This window comes from Meleagris gallopavo, chromosome 2, assembly GCF_905368555.1.
Source record: "Meleagris gallopavo chromosome 2, MGAL_WU_HG_1.1, whole genome shotgun sequence".
In the NCBI taxonomy this organism is placed as follows: Eukaryota; Metazoa; Chordata; class Aves; order Galliformes; family Phasianidae; genus Meleagris; species Meleagris gallopavo.
In genome coordinates, this window is record NC_139405.1 from 32,363,183 (window position 1) to 32,381,541 (window position 18,359).

Here is an 18,359-nt window from a genome sequence, read left to right on the forward strand (position 1 = left end):
GCAACATTTATTCCTTACGGAATTGCTCTGCTTAATTTTTGAATAATTTTGCAATTCTACCGTAGGTTTTACTGGCTCTTTCTGTCAAACCAGTGAAGTTAGCCACCATTGGTCCCATCTACAGCTGCATTACTTTCTTCTAATAACTGTTTTAGAATAGGGATAGATTCATAACTGAGGGCACCACCAGAACCTACTGGGAGTTGCTAGCACACACTGCCTTCTGGATATTTATAAACTAAAAATCCCACGTACCCAAATCATAGCATTTCACTACATTTGCTGGGGTTAATGTGGTGTGATGTGAAAATTAAAATTAGACAATCAGTTTCTCCTGTTTAATATTTAGAAGAAAAACTGAAAGTACTTCAGGGTAACACTTCAGTAAGCAGGAAGTAATTTGGTTAATTCCCTTTTGGGTATGCTAATCACCTGATATTTTTCTTTCACACTTTGTTCTCATCCTCTTTGATCTCCTCTCACTCCTGTTCCACTTGCTGAAGAGCAAAAGCACCCTTGAGCCGAAAAGCCAGACTTTTCACATGGAAGATTGTACCAAGCAGCCAATTAGAAAATACTTTATTTTGCTAACTTTCTGCTAATTAGTAACTCTGGTAGTCAGCTGGGTTTTGATTGCCTAAGTCATTTCTCTGATAGATACAATATATAAATCTTTAAAAAAACAAGCAAACAAACAAAAAAAAAAAAACAGGCTTTAATACAGAAAGTGATTGTCTGCATTTTCAGCACCTTTCTGTTAACAACTATTTAACCATTCTGCTATACTTTTATGTTCTTGTTATTTGCTCTGTGCAATCAACTGAACGTAAAGAAATGTATAATGAATATAAATACATATAACAAGAGTGAGAAACAAATCTGTAGTTATTATATCCATTATATTCATCACCATGAGCACAACAATATCATCAGTTCATGAATGCTACAGATTTTACGGTTCCATCAGTGTTTTATGTAATTTGTCTTCCTTTGTAATTTACATTTTTAAGATTTAAGTTTCTATATTTTTCTTTTCCAAGATGATCTGACAGTTCTAATCAGAGAAGGGTTACTTTCGGTATTGAAAGAGAATCTCCCATAAAACATAGTTTGTAGGTATTTGTGCCCAGGACTATCAAAGAAGTTTAAGTATTTCACCAGGATAAGATATGTGGCAGAACACTTGCATTATGTCATCAAAATGTTTACAGGTCGGGCATGGCAGAGATCTTTCATAAAATTACACAAGAGTTTTCCTTTTATGTCTGAATGAGAAATTATCAGGGACTTTTTGGAAAGGTTATTGTCAGTGATGTTCTTTCTGCTAGTTTGTATTATTACTGAATAGTAATGTATCATTACTTAATAGTCCATTCATCTATATTATAAATACAATCTTCTCTATTGCTACCTGAGTATTACAGCTTCTCTCATTCCTATACACAGCAGCATTTATTATCTTTTATCTTGTTCTTTTATGCATTATCCAATTTTCCAATAGATCCTAATAGCTATAAAATATCTCCCCACAATTTTACACTGGAATAATTAAAACACATAGATAATTGTAGTGTATTTTACGGCTAAAACAGTAATTTCTGGTCCATTCTGTGTTTCTTTTTTTTATGCCCATAGTTAACATCGAGATTTAAAACCTTATTTTCTTGACTCTTGGCTTTGTGTATCTCAGATTTTGCACTATTATTAGTAATAAATGTGCCTTCCCTTTTCAAACTAATTTGTAACTGAAACAAATGACCAAAAAACATATTTATCTTTGGAGTTCACTTGAATCTTGCAGAAAGATGAGGGGTGGTATCTCAAAAAACAGAAGTGAGAAATGTTCTCACTTCTAATATGCTTTATGAAAGTACACTTTTTTTCAGCTGTGCAAAAGAGAGTCAGTGTACCATTTTGTTATCCTTCACTCGCAACTGTGAGGTCTGTGACTGTCATCTGAAAAGAGTAAAATGATGCTCCCTCTCATTGCAGCACCTTTGTTCATTTGTCTGAGAGATGTCAAAGGAGCAAAGTGGGGCAGTATGACGGCACGGCTCCACCAAGGCACAAGAGGGGTTGGCTTCAGATGCTATGGAAGTGACAGTTTGCTTCTGCAGGGTTGACTATCCATCATGGGGCATCACCTCGGAAGACACACTCTTTTCCTCATAGTCATTCCTGGGGCAATGCCACCACAGTGGCATTGAAGAGGAACTCAGAACTTCAGGCAGGCAGAATAGAATCTTGAAAGCCTACCAACTCACACCCTCCAAAAAAAACCAACAAACCTTATTTAGTACAAAATTAGCTCCTGTTTTCCTTCTCCTCTGAAATATTTTTTATGTTATCAGCTCTAACATCTTCACACTAGCCATGTTCAGGCTTGTTGGAATAGTGGTTGTTATTCTGCTCAGATTTCCCATCAATGGATTAAAAAAAAAAAAAAAAAAAAGAAACATATATATTTTTTAGGACACAGGGAGAGAAGAGGATAGAAAGATGTGACTGACAGCTTGCCCAGCTTTTATTGTTGCATTTGTAAACCTCAGCTACCCCACTCTTAGTGGATCATAACAGAGACATCTCTGAAGCGATTACTGTAGAAATTATATCTTCAAGGCCACTTCATTTTTCAGAAGACCCACCATCTGAACAGTGGAAATGATCCAGCATGCTTCCAAACTCACACTGGTGCTTTAAATTGCAGCTGTAGGCCTGTTTTCTTCATATTTCTTGATCTGTCATGGCACATGCCACAATAGGCATGTGGCAGATTAGAAATACAGGCAATGACACAGGCAAAAAATGTAAAACACAGTGGACCTTCTTTAGAGACCATATAAATATTTATTTCTGCTAATATTGAGGATTTTCTGAAATAAAAGTAATGGAGACATCAAATTTGTGAGGAAAAACGATCTGCTTTGAGTCTGGAGTAAATGACTGATATATTTTGCCAATGGAAAGCATCCTTATTTTCTAAAAGCAGCATGTAGCATGTCTACAGGCTACTTTTTTTCTATTTCTTTATAATCTATATGCTCACCCATCCCATCATCTATAGTCCCCTTTCCTGTAGTGTCAAATTCTAACCCAAATATTAATGTTTGTGTCTCTTATGAGAAATCAAATTAGTATTACTGTCAAAGGGAAACACAGCTTAAGTTCCAGCAACCAGATGACAGAAGGACTCACTCTGCATATAATATGTATAGACACTACAAGAGCAAGAACAATGAAAATTCAGCAGCTCTGTTTTGAAAAGGTTATGTTTTCATTGGTGTGCTTGTCATTTCTCTTGCTTATCACTTACATTCATGAATGACGATAGATCAAGGAAAAATGACTTTCAGTTCTAATTTGAGCTTCAAAGCCTCAGGGGCAGGTAAACATGGCTGTATGTTGGAGAAAGCAAACAGATAGTGTGGTGGTAATTAACAGAAAAACTTTCTGATATTGTAATGGTTTTTGGGCAAGAAAGAGTTCCTTACAACTGAGTCAATCAAAATGGAACTACTGTATGCTCTTTTGCAGCCCATCAAAATGAATGTACAAAATAATATGGCGTGTACTAGTGCATTTTATTTGGCATTAAGTCAGTACCTTAAAGTACTGCTTTGGTGGTGTTCTGAAACTTTCTCTTCTGAGAAAAAAAAATTATATTTATAATTGCTCCAATTACTAACTGCTTTTTGTTTCCACAAATTGCCATTCTCTATGTTTCCTTCTGCTTTCTCCTGACCTTCATCAAATGTACAGGTGGTCATAGGACCCACGTCCTCAGCGTGTGGAACTGACATTTCTCCACTAATGCCTGTGAAATATACCCAAGGGGCTGCTAGGGTCTTTGCGTTGTTTTAACTCAAGTTTGGACTCTGCTGAAATTCCTTTGTCCTAGATTCCATGCCTCTCCTTAGCTGTTTTGGTCCCCTGCTTTTCCAGCCAGACAGTCAATAGTAAAAGCAAGGGCTGGCACAGTTTTAGATTGATCTCATTATAAACTTTTCTGTATTCTTTATTCACACACAGTTCAAACACCCATTGACAGGCAACAAGTTTCCTGCTGCCACTTTCAGCTTCACCCTTTTACTCTAAAGTGCTGCTCTTTTTCTCTTAGTATGACTTTTGCTGATCCCAGCAGGTGCTTGGCTAATGCACCTTTGTCTTGCTTAAAATAGTCAGTTCTCAGTGCTTTTCAAGTCAATAATCAGGCCAGCTGCTGCGACTTCTTCCCTGGAGATGAACTCCTTTTAGCTAAGAGCGCTGCTGCTGTCCTCTGGTGCCTACTATGCATGTTCTGCTGGTGAGCAAACATGGGCCAAGCCTTAACATCACTTTGGTCATGTCTCTCTTCACAGATGCTCCCAGTATGTGGCCTGAGCTGCTGCCCACACCACTTCCCTTTGACCTCCATGAACACAGGTCTCATGTTGGTGCTCTGGGCTCCCTGTCACATATGCAGGATTCAGGCACTATCTGCCCCTTCCCCTGTGTCTGTCTGGAGAAAAACATCCCTTTGTCCCATAGATGTGGACTGCAGGGCACTGTGTGTGTGGTTTTTCCCCCTCAGATACTAGGTGCAGGCTTTATTGCCGTTCCTCCCTATAATAACAAGGTACTGAAGACAGCAGAATTAAACTCTTACAGGATTTCATTTATTTTGCAATTTGCTTAAAAACATATTTTAAATACGTATGCATTCTGCAGGCATGGCTGTGTTTCTCAGATCACAGTGTTACACATTTGCAGTTCAGCTGCTCTTCCAGAGCTAATTGAAAACCATGATGCCTGTTAGAGCTAACCATTGTCAGGAATAAGGATGGCTCTGACTTGTTTCCACTCCACTGGCAGCTGCTTCTTGTAGATACAATATGAAGCTCTGATTAAACCACATTTCTGGAGTTCAAGCTCTGCTGAGTGTTTTAGTAGTTCTATTTCTCACTCAGACTATTTCCATAGTTCATTTTACTTACGGTACCTGGCGTAATTTGCTAACCGATAGAATCAGAGGACTGATGGAGTTCTGCCTCATTAGGTGCCTGGAGCCTGTGGCAGGCATGTCCATGCCCACTGCAGGAGCCTGGGGACCCCACACCACCCCTTCCACAATGCCAGCACAGCAGTTCATGCGGCCACACAATTACCTGAATGGTCCCAAATGAAAAATAATCTGGCAAAAGAAAATGGGTTTATTTCCAGCTGGATCAGTACCCTGAGCCTGTTCTTTTTTCCATACCCCTCCATTTTTCTGTTCTAGAAAACTGTGGGCTAGTGCAGGGACAAGAAACCATGAGAGGGACCTGCTTGAGAAAGGATTTCCTCCAAACGAATCCCTGTGGATCCAGAGGTCTCAGGGGCTGAGCTCTACCTGCTCTGAAGCACTACAGAATATTAGAGATAGTTACCATCATACTGTCTTGTGCTATGGCCTCTTCCCTACAGGAAAGAGCACTCAGTGGGGAGCTCTCACAATGAATAACTGAAATACTGAAGGTCTTGAATTTGATGAGAGACAGAGTAGGGGGCATGCATGGGGACACATGCGCCAAGATTTTTGTGGCTGTGATTAAGCTTGCTAGCAGATCCTCAGGACCACACATTTTGAAGGTTTCATTTCCAGCATGTAACTTATAGCTCCTACCAAGTATCTTGGAAGTGCTTTATGGAAATTGTGTAAATTTGCCTATTTCATAGTATTTTTTTCTGTGGAACAGGCATAATCAGGGTTTATATTCCTCGTGAAAAGGCAGGGATAGTATTTTAAAAATAGGTATGTCAGCACAAAACTAGTTCATGTTTATGCCTATGACTATGGCATTTTTTAACTTTCAGAAACTCTACATGAGACAAGTACAACTGCTGAAAAAGCAATGAATCACTCAACCTGAACTTTAACACCCATTCAACATCTAATTAGTTGAATTAGAACCACTTTGTGAGAGAGTCAATCAATTCTCTAGCTTTAGCTGCCCCAATAGTTCCGAAATTTGATGATGTTATCATTACTTTAGAGGAGACAGTTAGCATTTTAATAAGTGCATTTTCACTCAGCACTTTAACTCCAAACCAAGAACTACTGTAAGTTAAAATATTATCTGCAAAATGCAGATTCTCTCGAGCCAGTAACGTGTCCACATTTGAAAACTTTTTTGGTAGAGCATTCCTATTACAAGAATCAAAAGAATTACTATGAACTGGAGCTTCATGAGGTGCAAAATGGGAAGGTAATTAGCAGGACAGAGTCTGAACTGAAGTATGCAACTCAAAATGAATTGTTTAAATTTGCAATTCACATATGAATAAACGATGAGATGAAAAGTACCACCACAAGGTTTAAACTAGACTTGAAATACAATCCAGATGAATAGTATGCTACCAGTTTCCTCCAAGTTAAGCAAATGCATTTGATGGTTCACAGGAGTACTGTCAAAGCAAGGATGAAGATTTCTGTAAAGTCTGAGGCACATTAAAAAGAAGAATATGCACACATACAGAAAAGCTTCAATTGGCTTCAGTTCTTCATTATTCATACTATTTTCTTGAGAAGGGAAGAAGGGTCTCTCGTAGCTCTAAAATTGCTTGATTTGATTTCTGATCCCTTTGTCTTACTAAGAAATGATAGGTGAGCTGCTGGCTCCCTCTTTTTACTGTAAGACTTTAAGAAACAGCTCAGGAGATGACTCCTCCTGGGAAGCCATAAGATTTTATGTTGGAAAATGTCCTGTGATGCAAGTCATTTCTGAGATTCTGGATTAGCTGACTTTGAGTAGACTGCCTTTATACTGAGGGAAAGACATGACTCTCATGAGGCATTTGGTGCAATACCAGTATCCTTTGAACTTCAATGGGTGGCAGGAAGGGTAGCTCCCAAGGCCTACCCCTTCTCCCTTAGCTGGCACTGTCCCTCTCTAAGATAAAATCATGGAATCAGAGTTCTTTGAGTTGGAGGGGACCCTTAAAGGTAATCTAGTCCAACTCCTCTGCAGTGATCTGGGACACTGAGAGCTAGATGAGATAGGCTGATTGCCTTCCAGATTGACTTCACCTTTTATCTTCCTTTCAAACCTTAACGTATTTCTTCTGTTTTCTTGAGCAATATGATATAGCTCAAAAACACTTGCAAGCTTCTTCACAGCACTGTCAAGCCCTTCTAGAACAAAGACACCACTGAGAATTTTACTTCTAAAATTTAAAGTTTCAGAAAAACTGATTGGATGAAAATAAAGATTTAAATGTTGCATGCATGTTGCATTGCCAGCATGCAGTGGCAATACTCATTCCTGCTGTAACAAACACTGGCTGCTGTGCCAGACCAACACCATTTGCTGGCTGGATAGTTGCAGTGTTCTGTCTTCTTTTTTGGGCTTAATTTTGGAGTATGACAATACCCTTGTATATGATAGCATTGCATAATAGTCTCCACCACATTCATTTCAATCAAACTGCCTCTCTGGAATTTTGTTTTCTGGACATCTCTCTAATTTTCAGAGCTTCTAGAAAACAGAACAACCAACCATTTCCCAAAGGTGATAACTATTATCATACAACACCATCGTTTTCACCTTTACAGTATTCCTATTTATTTTAAGAGTTTGTTGGTTCAGGGTTATGTCAGACACTAGGAGAGGAAGGGGAAGATAAATAAGAAATACGGGAATGTGACAGGCCATCGCAGAGGAGGACTGGAATGGGGAGCAGCAGTTCTCAGTTGCTGCCTGTAGAGTGGAAGGTCGAGACAGGATTCAGTGCAAATGTGTTTTGGTTGCTGTTAGGAAAATTATTGCAGCAAAGAAGGCCTCCTTCTTCCTGTTGCAAAACTGGGGAATTCAAGAGACCAAAATATAGTGGAAAATGGTTAGGAAGATTTGCACGGAAATTTGAGCAAATAAAACAATTAGGTCATGCAGCCAGCATAAAAGCAGAGCAGCCAGACAGAGGTTGTAGCTTTTGCCAAGCTTTAGAGTGTAATAGTATTCTCTTAATTGACACAAAGGTATCATTAGATATGGTTAATTAGTTAACTTAATTACATTTTTGCTTACGCATCCTGGAAGAGTTAATATTTCCTCAGATGTAAGGCCCAAACCTAATACAGTTCCATTACCATCTCCATTCATGAAAATGGCACACTGTGTCTTTGATGTAATTAGCTTTACAATATCTCCATGCAGGAAGCAAAAAAACTTTTATTTCTATTTTCATTTGTCAAATGGAATCTAAGCAATTTTTAGAAATTTTATGTCTACAAGATGTGGGCTGGTATCTATGGCCTAAGATAAAGCCAGCAATCTACTGAAGAATAAATGTTTGGATCCAGGACTCTGGATTTTTAAATAACTCCCCTAACTCCTGACCCATGACTGCATTTTCTAGTGCTTCTGCAAAAAATTGTAAGATCCAATAAGTCACTATATGGTAATACACCATTGATTCTTGCCCTCTCTTATGTTGAGCAGCTGCACCCACCCTTATTCTTCCTGTGTGTCCTATTGCCTCTCAACATCAGGGTCTACCAGGTACTTTATACCAAATAAAGCAGCATCCTGAGAATCTAGGGGAGAAACATGAAAATTAGTGTTGAAGCCATAAAAAAAAATAAAAAATGTAGAGCTGCTTCTCTATGCAAAATTAGTGTTTCAGTCACAACCCTGAGCAAAACCACGCATTTAGATCTAATTTTGTATACAAAGTTTTCACTTCCCCTCTTAGAAAGTATCAGCTGATATCAGCACAATGACCCTGCACATGCAAAGTTCTAGCTTATGTGGACTGAGACCTCATAGTAAAAATATGCCAGTCTCTGGAGAGGAATGAGGACAGCAAATCATGGATGTAGTTCAGCAAAAAAATCTAATTCTCTGTGTTAGGCATCTTTATGAATTGTGCTTCACTCAGCTTAATGCATTTGTCCTTCACATTCATGGACACAACTTTTTTAAAGAGGAAGACAGAAAGAGAATAAATGAAAAAGAATTTGAAAGGCACTCGAACAGATAATCTGTTTTCTCTATTCGTGTAGGTTTGAGTCTTAGAAGAAAATAACATGACGGACATAAGTTAATTTCCTTTCCATTCTCTTTCCATTAAAGATTATGAAGTAGTGAATTATAAACCAGCCAATTTATAGTAGACTAAAATCACTTTTCATGCAGAGAATAATAATTTTGTTGAATAGTTTACTGTTTGAAAAGATTTAGATGTAATCCTGGAGGAAACACTTGTAGTTAAAGGTATGAGCAAAAGCAATTAACGTGACAGTTTTTTACTCCTTTTTGACATTCCAGTCTCTTCAGGACGCTTACATGCCCTGACAGCCAGTCAGAGAAGTCAATGGGCAAGATACAGAGCTTGTAAAAATTAATGCAGAGGACAGTAGGACTGATTCAGTTTAAAATTGCTGGATACCATGGCCCAGGATCTCCTACAAATTTCCCATATTCCCTTTTCTTCGTCTATTTATAAACACCTTAGCTTTGTTTCTGAAGAGCTTTCCTTGTGTGCCTTCAGCAACACCAGGTCTGCCTCCTTTTGGGAGGAGATACCGGGGAGTCTGGACCAGGTGCTGCCTGAATACAATCAACTACCCAAGTTAGGGGCTGATGGCCACCTCAGTAGCATGCTACTGAGTAACATAACCTCAAGAGGGGATATATCAGTCCTACAATATATCTAAATTCAGGATCCCCAGGAGTGAGGTGTGAAACAGTCACACTCAGGTGTCGCTCTGCCCTTGTTCCATGTCTGGAGCCCTTGAGGGGATGTGGTGCCCATTTGCCCACTTTGACTTTGTAAAATATGAAATGCTGTGCTGCCTGATCAAACTGAAAAGCTCCTTACAATGTTGAATGGGCAGCCCCTTCTTGAATCACCCCCTATCCCCATCACAAATCCCAGACAACCTCACTTTGTTCTGACTTAAATTTCCTTCAGGTCCCTCTACTGGGCGCACATCTCCCTCCCAAAAAGTTAGGTAGCTTGTTGCTCTGTCCTAGACTTTTAAATAGTTGATGTATAGAAAAATTGGACTGTATGGACTTCAGTCTTTAATGTGTAAGTATATATTGGAGCTAGAATGAAACAGAGCCTGCAGTGAAAGAGGAAGCTGTATTTTATCAGGGTGAGCTTGGGAGACTTACAGACTCCAGAAATTAGTGTTATAAACTTGCCAGCAGGTGATGTGTAGCTGAAGAATAATCCCAGCACTACCTGTTGTTTCCTTTGGATGAAACATTAAAGAAGAATGGACATTAGCTATGCATGAGATGCATTAAAACTATATGTTTAAATAACACCCATCCACTGTATTTTCTTATTTTGTTTAAAGTCACTTTTTTCCAGTGTGGAAATTTATAGTCAATGAACAAGCATTTTCTTCCTGTTTCTTATATTTCAAAGCTTGCATTGTGAGCACCTTAGACGAAAGCAGATTTTACATCCTTGTAGCAGGACTGAAACATTGAAAGGGCAAAATATGAAAAATAATGGAGAATATTTCACTTCTAGGCTTGATTCAAATCTCAAAATGAGGTGATTTCATTGTGATCTCCTTTCTCTCATCCCCCCATATAACTCCATGTCATTCTACTAATTCTCCCAGGAGTATCTGAGCCAGATGAACAGCCCACAGAAACAAATGGAAAGATTTCTTTTTCTTACAGAAAAAAATTCAATTTATGCAAACTCATCTGAAAAGAGCAAATTTCAAAATACTGTAAGTTTTCTGTGCAATTTTTGATGTTTATCACACTAAATAAACAGAAAGCTTTGTCCCCCTTAACAGCAACAAAAGTAATTTAATGGAGGAGAGATGATGTTTCTATAGCTTTTAGCTGGAATATGCTTTAAAATGCACACCAATACAAGTGAGGATTTTTTGCAAGAGGGTTCCCATGAGATACATTAGATCTAGTTTATACCTTTTCATTTATCTGTTTTGCTATCGCTTTAAAATTATTAGTAAGGAGACCTCTGTACCCTCATAAAAATTAAAATTAAATTTAGAAAAAATAATAACTATTAATAATAAACCAAAACAACTAACAATTTTTTTATTTGAGGAAATATTTCTAATCAAGCATTTGAAAAGTTATAGATCTTCAGAGAGAAAAATCAACCTCCATAATAAAACATAAAAGAAACAAATGCAATTGCTTTAGGCTTTTTTATCATTTTGAGAATTATGGTATCAAGACTATGGATGATTGCTGTCTGGTGAAGAAACTGACCTCTGACAATTGCTGTAAATAAACAACGTTGCTTGAATTAACATTAGGACTGCAACTTAGAGAAGTGAGAAAAGGAATGGACCTTTCATTTTGTGACACCTACACCTACAGCAGTTTTGGTGAGTTATGATCCATTTCCTTCTCAGTATCAATACAACAACATACATGTGGAACATGTGAAGGCTGCTCCAAAAGTAATGCCTCCATTTTTGTTCTATTATTTGCTCACAACATCTGAGGTGGGTGTTGGTTGTACGACAGTAGAGGCTGAACTTTCCCACCAATATCCCATTACAATTTCTTGCACCCATTAACATGATGTTTGCTGAATGTTTCTGGAGACCAAAAAGTGGATGTGAGCACAGTAAGGTGCTGAGTGGTGCTGTATGGGAACTGTTGAGTCACAGCCTGAACCACTGATTGATCACCTGAGGAAAGGACTGAGTTAGCCGTGGAAGCACAGGTGAAGACAATTCAGAAGGGGTGGAGGCTGGCTGCACCCCCTCCTAGACCCCATTTAAGGGCTGACTGCCACAGGGGAAGGATCTTTTTCTGGAGATTCCTCCTCTGAAGTATTTCCTGTGAACCTAGATCTGCAGCTATAGGTGAGTATTCCTTCCCTGTTTGTTTCTTTTCCCATTTTTACCACAATAATTTTTCCAGCTATAATAGGTGCATTTCAGCAGTGACTACAGCAACAGTGGGTCATCTCTGCTTGTGCAGATTTTTATGAGTGGGGCATGCTGGCTCTTGTTTATTGCTGGCACAAATGCACGGCTCCTGGTGGTGAGTGTGCTGTAGCTGAGAATTTGCTCTATTAAATAGTGTTATTGTTCTCTTTGTTCTTTTGTAGTTTCCATGAAAATAAAAAGGAAGCATTACTTTTGGAGCAACCTGTGTATTTGCTGTGATCTAGTAAGCTTTCATACACAAATCAGAGCCATGTAGAACTGTAGAGAGTAACTCAGGCTGATGGCTGTCTCAAGGTTTGCCCTGCAGAAAACATAAATACCTCATGTCTATCTATCATTTACAGTCATACTAAGGACTCTAGTTGTGTAGAGCAAGGATGAAAGGACATCTCTTGTTGTTGTTGCCAGAGCAGATTCAAGACACTTCTAGTGTAAATGAGAACCAAACTCATCTGTCTTAAATTTTTTTCTCAGCTGGACAACCACAGAAGTGATTGGCACTTAGCTGTATCTGTCAAGAGCCACTCTGAAAGCTGACAGCTATGCGCTAACAGATGTCGCACAACTGCTAACAACAGGTAAATCAGACTAGGGCCACTTGTCTGGAGATGCTTGTCAGTCTATTTCTATTCTGGAGTGCACAATTGATGTGGAAAGAGAGGAAAAATAGTAGTAGCTTGGTTCTTAAAGGAAAAAGCACTGATCTGAAATGAATACAAAAAATGTATTCTTAGGTTTTCTCCTTCATTGAAAATTTTTCACAAACAACTGTCATCTTGCAACTGTAGAGAAAGGGAAATTACTTCTACATGCATTCTGTCTTTCATGGATGAGGTAATGTTTCTTATATGAACCAGGCTATGAGCAACCTGGTCTAGTGGGAAGTGTCCCTACCTAAAGCAGGGCTGTTGGAACCAGCTGATCTTCAAGGTCCCTTCCAACCGAAACCATTCTAAGATTCTATGATCTCTGTTACCCCCAGACACTTTGGGAGGTATTACAATCTGTTGCAGACTGACTTTAATCTACAATCATCCCTAGAGGACGAGAATGACAAATGAGTGTACATAGTAACGCGCCAACTTGATTTCAGCCAGTATAGTGCCAGTGTTAATGGTAATGTATATTGAAGACATTAGAAACACTCTCTAATGTTTAGTTGTGTTCAGAAATGAAATATTGAGGAACCTGTTGATCTTGTGTTAAAGGGACATTGTGTCCAAGAATGTTTGGTGAATTAAAATGTCTTTAAGCCTTCTTGATACAACCTATCAAAAGCTTGCTTTTCTATAAACAGTCATCCTGTTTTATGATGATACTTCCATGTACTGTCAGAACAAATGTTGGAAGCATAAGTTCTACTGTTGTCTGCTTGAAGCTGTCAGGAGTGTATTTCTGGAGAGATTCAAACATCAATCGTGGGTATTTGTTGGGAATAGTAGAAAAGCACAAAGCAAAATTAAGGGATTCATTCACAATTTGGGTAGTGAAAGAAATAATAAACTCTTGTCATCAACTGCATTTTCTCACTCCATTCTCTTATCCAGGAATGTGTAAAATCCTCCCTTGAGTCCTGTTTCAGAGTTTGTGTTTCTTATTGTGATTTTTAAATGTATATGATCTACAGTCAGCAGAATCATTCTACCCTTAATAACTTAGGTGCTAGGACAGCCATTCCCATCTACTGAGAAAATAACTGTTCATAGGAGACTTCCAAGAGCTATCAGTTGTTGAAAGGTTTTTGCTCTATTCAGTGTTATCAATTCTGTTTGAATCAGCTTTTCTGATGTTTTTCTCATCTACTCTACACATCTTCCCCAAACTTTTTTTTTTTTTCCTGCAGCATTTAATGGTGGAAAGTTCTTCCAAAGATCTTGGAAGAACATATGCTAAACTCTGTGGACTCTTTATGCATCTTATCTCACAGGTGTTAGGCAATGTTTAATTGGAGGAAGACTGTAGATTTGGATATTTGAAAAGATGTTACATTGTTAACTCTACGAAGCAGTGTGGTTTTGCAGTTTGGAAACAGGTTTTCAAGGAGTTGCAACAATATGGACCCATAGAAAAATAAGACCAGAAAGATTCCTTGAAAAAATTGATGCTTCTTCCTTTTAAATTTTTGGGCATATGTAAATCACCTAAATTCTATTGTGATTTTTATTGTCATAAATATCCTATACTAAACTGCTGCCCTGTAAGTCACAGACTGTGCTGTTATTTCAGTGTAAATCTGAACCTTGTTCTGTCAGAAATTCACAAACTAAAAATAAGTGGACTTTCAAGCCTGAGATCTAGAGAAGCATGTCTTTGGGAGTCCTCTAGCTAGCACTGCATTTTATTAAAATTATCAGAACAAATTCACCCTCGGTTTAGGTCAGCTGAAGTCAGCAGCACTGCACCAGAGAGAACTTGGCTCAGTGGAATTAAGCAAAAGGTATTATTTAGTCCATATTGTATGTGGTACAGCAGAAAGCTTTTCAGTCTTTCAAATACTTTTAAATCTTGCTTGGTAAACATCTTTGCCATTTCATTCTGTCATAAATGTAGGCTTTATTTTTTTTTTTTCTTGTGCTGATTAATTAAACTAAATTCCGCCTATTGCTTAAGTTATGCATCTGTAACATGAATAGTTAGAAATGCTAACAGCCCAAGATGCTTACTTGGCACTTGATATCTCAGAACCAACCAAGGAATATGTGATACAAGATCTAATGAGATCACTTACTCCTAGTTTTATTTGATCTCAAAAACAAGTCCAATGCTTCAATTGACTGATAAATCAGGTGGTTTTCTATGGGTAATTAATATTTGTGGCTTTGCTCAGACTCTCCCAGGTATTTCCCATTTACCAAACTTTGGTTTGCCTAGTGAAATAATCTGAGTTCAGAACTGCAGTTAGCACAGAATAAGACTTCCCAAATCTCTGTAGTGTGAATATCATGTCCTGGTCACAAATTGTTTTAAGCTCTGGATTTTCTCTGAGTGCTCATGACCACTTAGTAATTTCATCAAGCTAGTTACAGAGGCAGGGAAATCCTCATGCCCAATTTTTAATGACCTTAAATCTTTTCATGTAAAGCCTTACTTTGAAGAGCAGTTTCCTACAATCCCTCATATCTCACAGGATCAGCAGGTGAAGTAGGAAGAATGTATTTGATGTATACCATCAAAATCATGAAAACACAAAGCTCCCCCGGTCATGCTGCAGTGCTATAAAAGAGACATTGTTTGAGCTCAGGGCTGGAAATGTTCATCCTCGCAATATGAAATCTATTTTGCATTTCCCAGGTAGCCCTAATGCCCCTGAGAAATATAGCTTTACTCCTGCAAAGCAAGCCTTCTAATAATAGTATAGCCAACAGTGGATTTTCAGCTGCAATAAATCATCTTACCTTCTTCCATTTAAGTTAAGTTATGCCTAATTAGAGTACAGCAATGCACCTGTGTCACCATCCCTGGCACCAGTCTGTCTCACCTGTTCCCTCATTTCTCCTGTGAGTTTCTGAACTGTCTTGATGAACTGTCTCAATGGTCTTTCCTGTAAGACCCAATGTATCATGTTTCCACTGATGATTCTTCAGTAGCATCCATCCTTCCTTTCCAATCTCAGAAGCATTGCATCAGCACTTTTACTAGTCACAGAGTACAGGCTGCCTACTCTCCAGCATAGGTGAGGATCAAACAGATCATGCACAACCCTGGCTTATGGTAGGTGTTGCTGCAACCCAAAAGCAACCTATTGCACCTGAGGTAAGGTATGATGTTTGTGAAATGCCTTTGCAACTAAATTTTCCCTGCTGCTCGCAATTTGTTGGTGATTCTGCATCTAAGATACAATGTTTTCAAAGGACACCATTATGTAAGGTCAGTGCCCTAACATGTTTACCACAGGAATAGGATGGACACTTGAACTCAGATGTTTCAACCTGGGACTTCGTTTTAATCAATAAAGGAAGCCTGCTATAAATCATAGAATGAATTGGTTTGGAAGGGACCTCAAAGATCATCTAGTTCCAACCCCTCCGCTGTAGGCAGGGCTGTCAGCTTCTTGGTCAGACTGCCCAGAAACCCTTCAAGCCTGGCCTTGAGTACCTCCAAAGATGAGATATCCACAGCTTTTCAGGGCAGGCTGTTCCAGCACCTCTCTGACAAAGATCCACGTAAAACATAAAGTTAGGGAAGCAGTTGCAGTATTTTTGAATTAAATTAACAAGAGTAAGAAATGTAACTACAAATAGAGCTGCTGCTTCTGCTTTCCAGATGGACAAGGAGATGAGGAAGGAAGAAGATATAGTACACTGTTAAAATGTGAGTATTAATAATGTTCACTAAATGAAGAGCGGGGGGGAGAATGACAAAGAATATTCATTCATTATTTGGATTCATTAAAAACATTGAATTTCTACAACCTGTTACTAATCATTCTTAAGTGATTCTTTAACATTTCATTAGTAACATAACACTGCTTAACCTTTTACTGACCAAAAATTGGTATTTGAACAAAATGGGTTCGGGCTACACTCTATCTTTTCCCATAAGACAATATCTGGGCCAAAATACAGATTTTTGGGGAATGAAAAATATTATCTGATCCTAATATTTTTGTAAAATCAAAACAAACAGAAATAATTCTACATCCACTCTAAAAATAAACTACCAAATTCATTTGTGACAAAAGGAGAAAATATTGGGTATGATATGTATATTATAACGTCAGTTAAGCAAAACAGTTAACAAATTGTGTTCCTCATGAGATTTTCTTTGTTGTCCTCTTGTTAAATGTTTAAACGCTTGCCTCTATCTAAGCATTTGTTTCTCATTTTAGTACTCACACAAAAAGTTACTCCTTCTGATGCCCCCTAAGGGCAGGTGTAGCAGAAATGCAAGTCACAGCCTGAAACAGTGATGATTGAGCACCTGGTGGGAAGGCAGGGCCAGCCCAGCCCTTCCCAAACCTCATTTAAGGGCTGGCAGTGGAGGTTGAGAGTATCTTTCTGCAGATCCCTGCCTACCAGAGGCCTTTCAAAGGTAAAGTGTTTTTCTTCCTTTGTTTCTGTGTCCCAGCTGCTGCACCTGGGGTTATTCTCATTTGTTGCAGCCTGGGATTGTGCCACCTTGCAACTATTGCTATACTTTCCATCACATTATAGCATTACAACAGGTTTATCAAAATTACTTATGTGAATTGTATTGCAGTTGGTTTTGCAACTTTCAGAGGAAATGCACAAGCTTATTAGTTCATTAGGATGAGATTCAAAATAATATAATGTAAACTGCCAAAAACCTAGAAATCTAGCCTGAATCAGTTATCATATTCTCAAGCACAACAAGTTTTCCCACCAGTAGAAGTAGCCAAGATCCTAGAGATAGGTGAAATATTTTTCCTTCTGGAAAAATCTTTTTTCTCTCTCCATCGACTATAAAGTATGTCTAACTTAGTCTGGAAAATTAAAATGGTGAAGGCATATGCCATACTTGAAAGATCAAGGAGAAATTGTGAGGCTCATGACTGAAGCTACTGTACAGTAGCTATTCCAATCCCAGTAATTTGGTGTTTCAGGTTAAGAAAAAAGTGCTTCACTTAATGTTATTTCAAAACTAATATTAGGTAATGAAATCAGACATCTTGTGACTAAAATTGAAAGTGAGACAATGTAGTTTAAGAATAAAAGTATAATGAAATGCAGGTCAAATATCTTATCAACTTTAATTTGAATAGTCTTTTATTAGGTGCAACACTGTTGCCCAAATTTACATTGCTATATTCAACTTGTCTGCTTCCAGACACTGTGGAATTTTCTTTAACCTCCAATTGCATTCAATAAAAGAGAAGATTTCTGGCAGTGGTATTTTTGACTGGTTGGTAAAGTGAATTCTGCTTCTTTCTCTCTCCAAAGACTTATTTGCTTGTCTCTTATCAGTTTTTATCTATTCTCCAACTGCAAGAGGAATTATTTTTAAAATGCCTACATGGTCAAACTCAGCATTTAGTTGATATTCTAAGACCCTAGAGAAAACGTTAGCATTCTAGCACTGCAAGGTGTTCAAGCATTCATGTCACAAAGGGTCATAATTCTACTGTCCAGTGTACTGTCACTTATGATAAATATAAATTTATAATATTCTGGTCAGTGCTGTTTTTGTGTTAGTTGAAGACCAATAGGATTACATGGGGCAATTTTCTGATCCATGCATATAAACCAAGATCCTGATGTTGTCTTTGCCATTATATTCCTAAAGGTTGATGCAAACTCAAAATTGCAACATGGTTGAGGATTGTTGTAAAGAAGCAGAAAAGAAAAAGTATAATTATTTCAGAAACTCCTAAAATTGTTTAGCTGTCATGAGGTATTGAATCTTTTTTCCCCCCACTCTTTATCATATTCAGAGACATATTAGTTTAATATATTTCTCTCTCTAGATAGATTCTCTCCCTATT

The 18,359-nt window shown here is 38.1% G+C and overlaps 2 long non-coding RNA genes across 19 annotated transcripts in view; one reads left to right on the plus strand and one right to left on the minus strand.

Annotated features, from left to right (window-relative positions):
* The window catches only part of LOC109365956 (uncharacterized), a 54,470-nt gene extending 36,609 nt beyond the window's left edge, over positions 1-17,861 (plus strand). Inside the window, exons 2-4 of the long non-coding RNA XR_014882119.1 lie at positions 11,273-11,344; positions 12,392-12,495; positions 16,181-17,861. This is a non-coding gene — a long non-coding RNA (uncharacterized LOC109365956). The remainder of the gene's footprint in view (positions 1-11,272; positions 11,345-12,391; positions 12,496-16,180) is intronic.
* Positions 1-18,359, minus strand: part of LOC104909624 (uncharacterized) — a 275,598-nt gene that overhangs the window by 10,144 nt on the left and 247,095 nt on the right. Inside the window, exon 12 of one of the 18 annotated variants that reach the window (XR_014882109.1) lies at positions 8,467-8,551. The exons of the other annotated variants lie outside the window; for them this stretch is intronic. This is a non-coding gene — a long non-coding RNA (uncharacterized LOC104909624). The remainder of the gene's footprint in view (positions 1-8,466; positions 8,552-18,359) is intronic. 18 annotated transcript variants of the gene reach the window in all.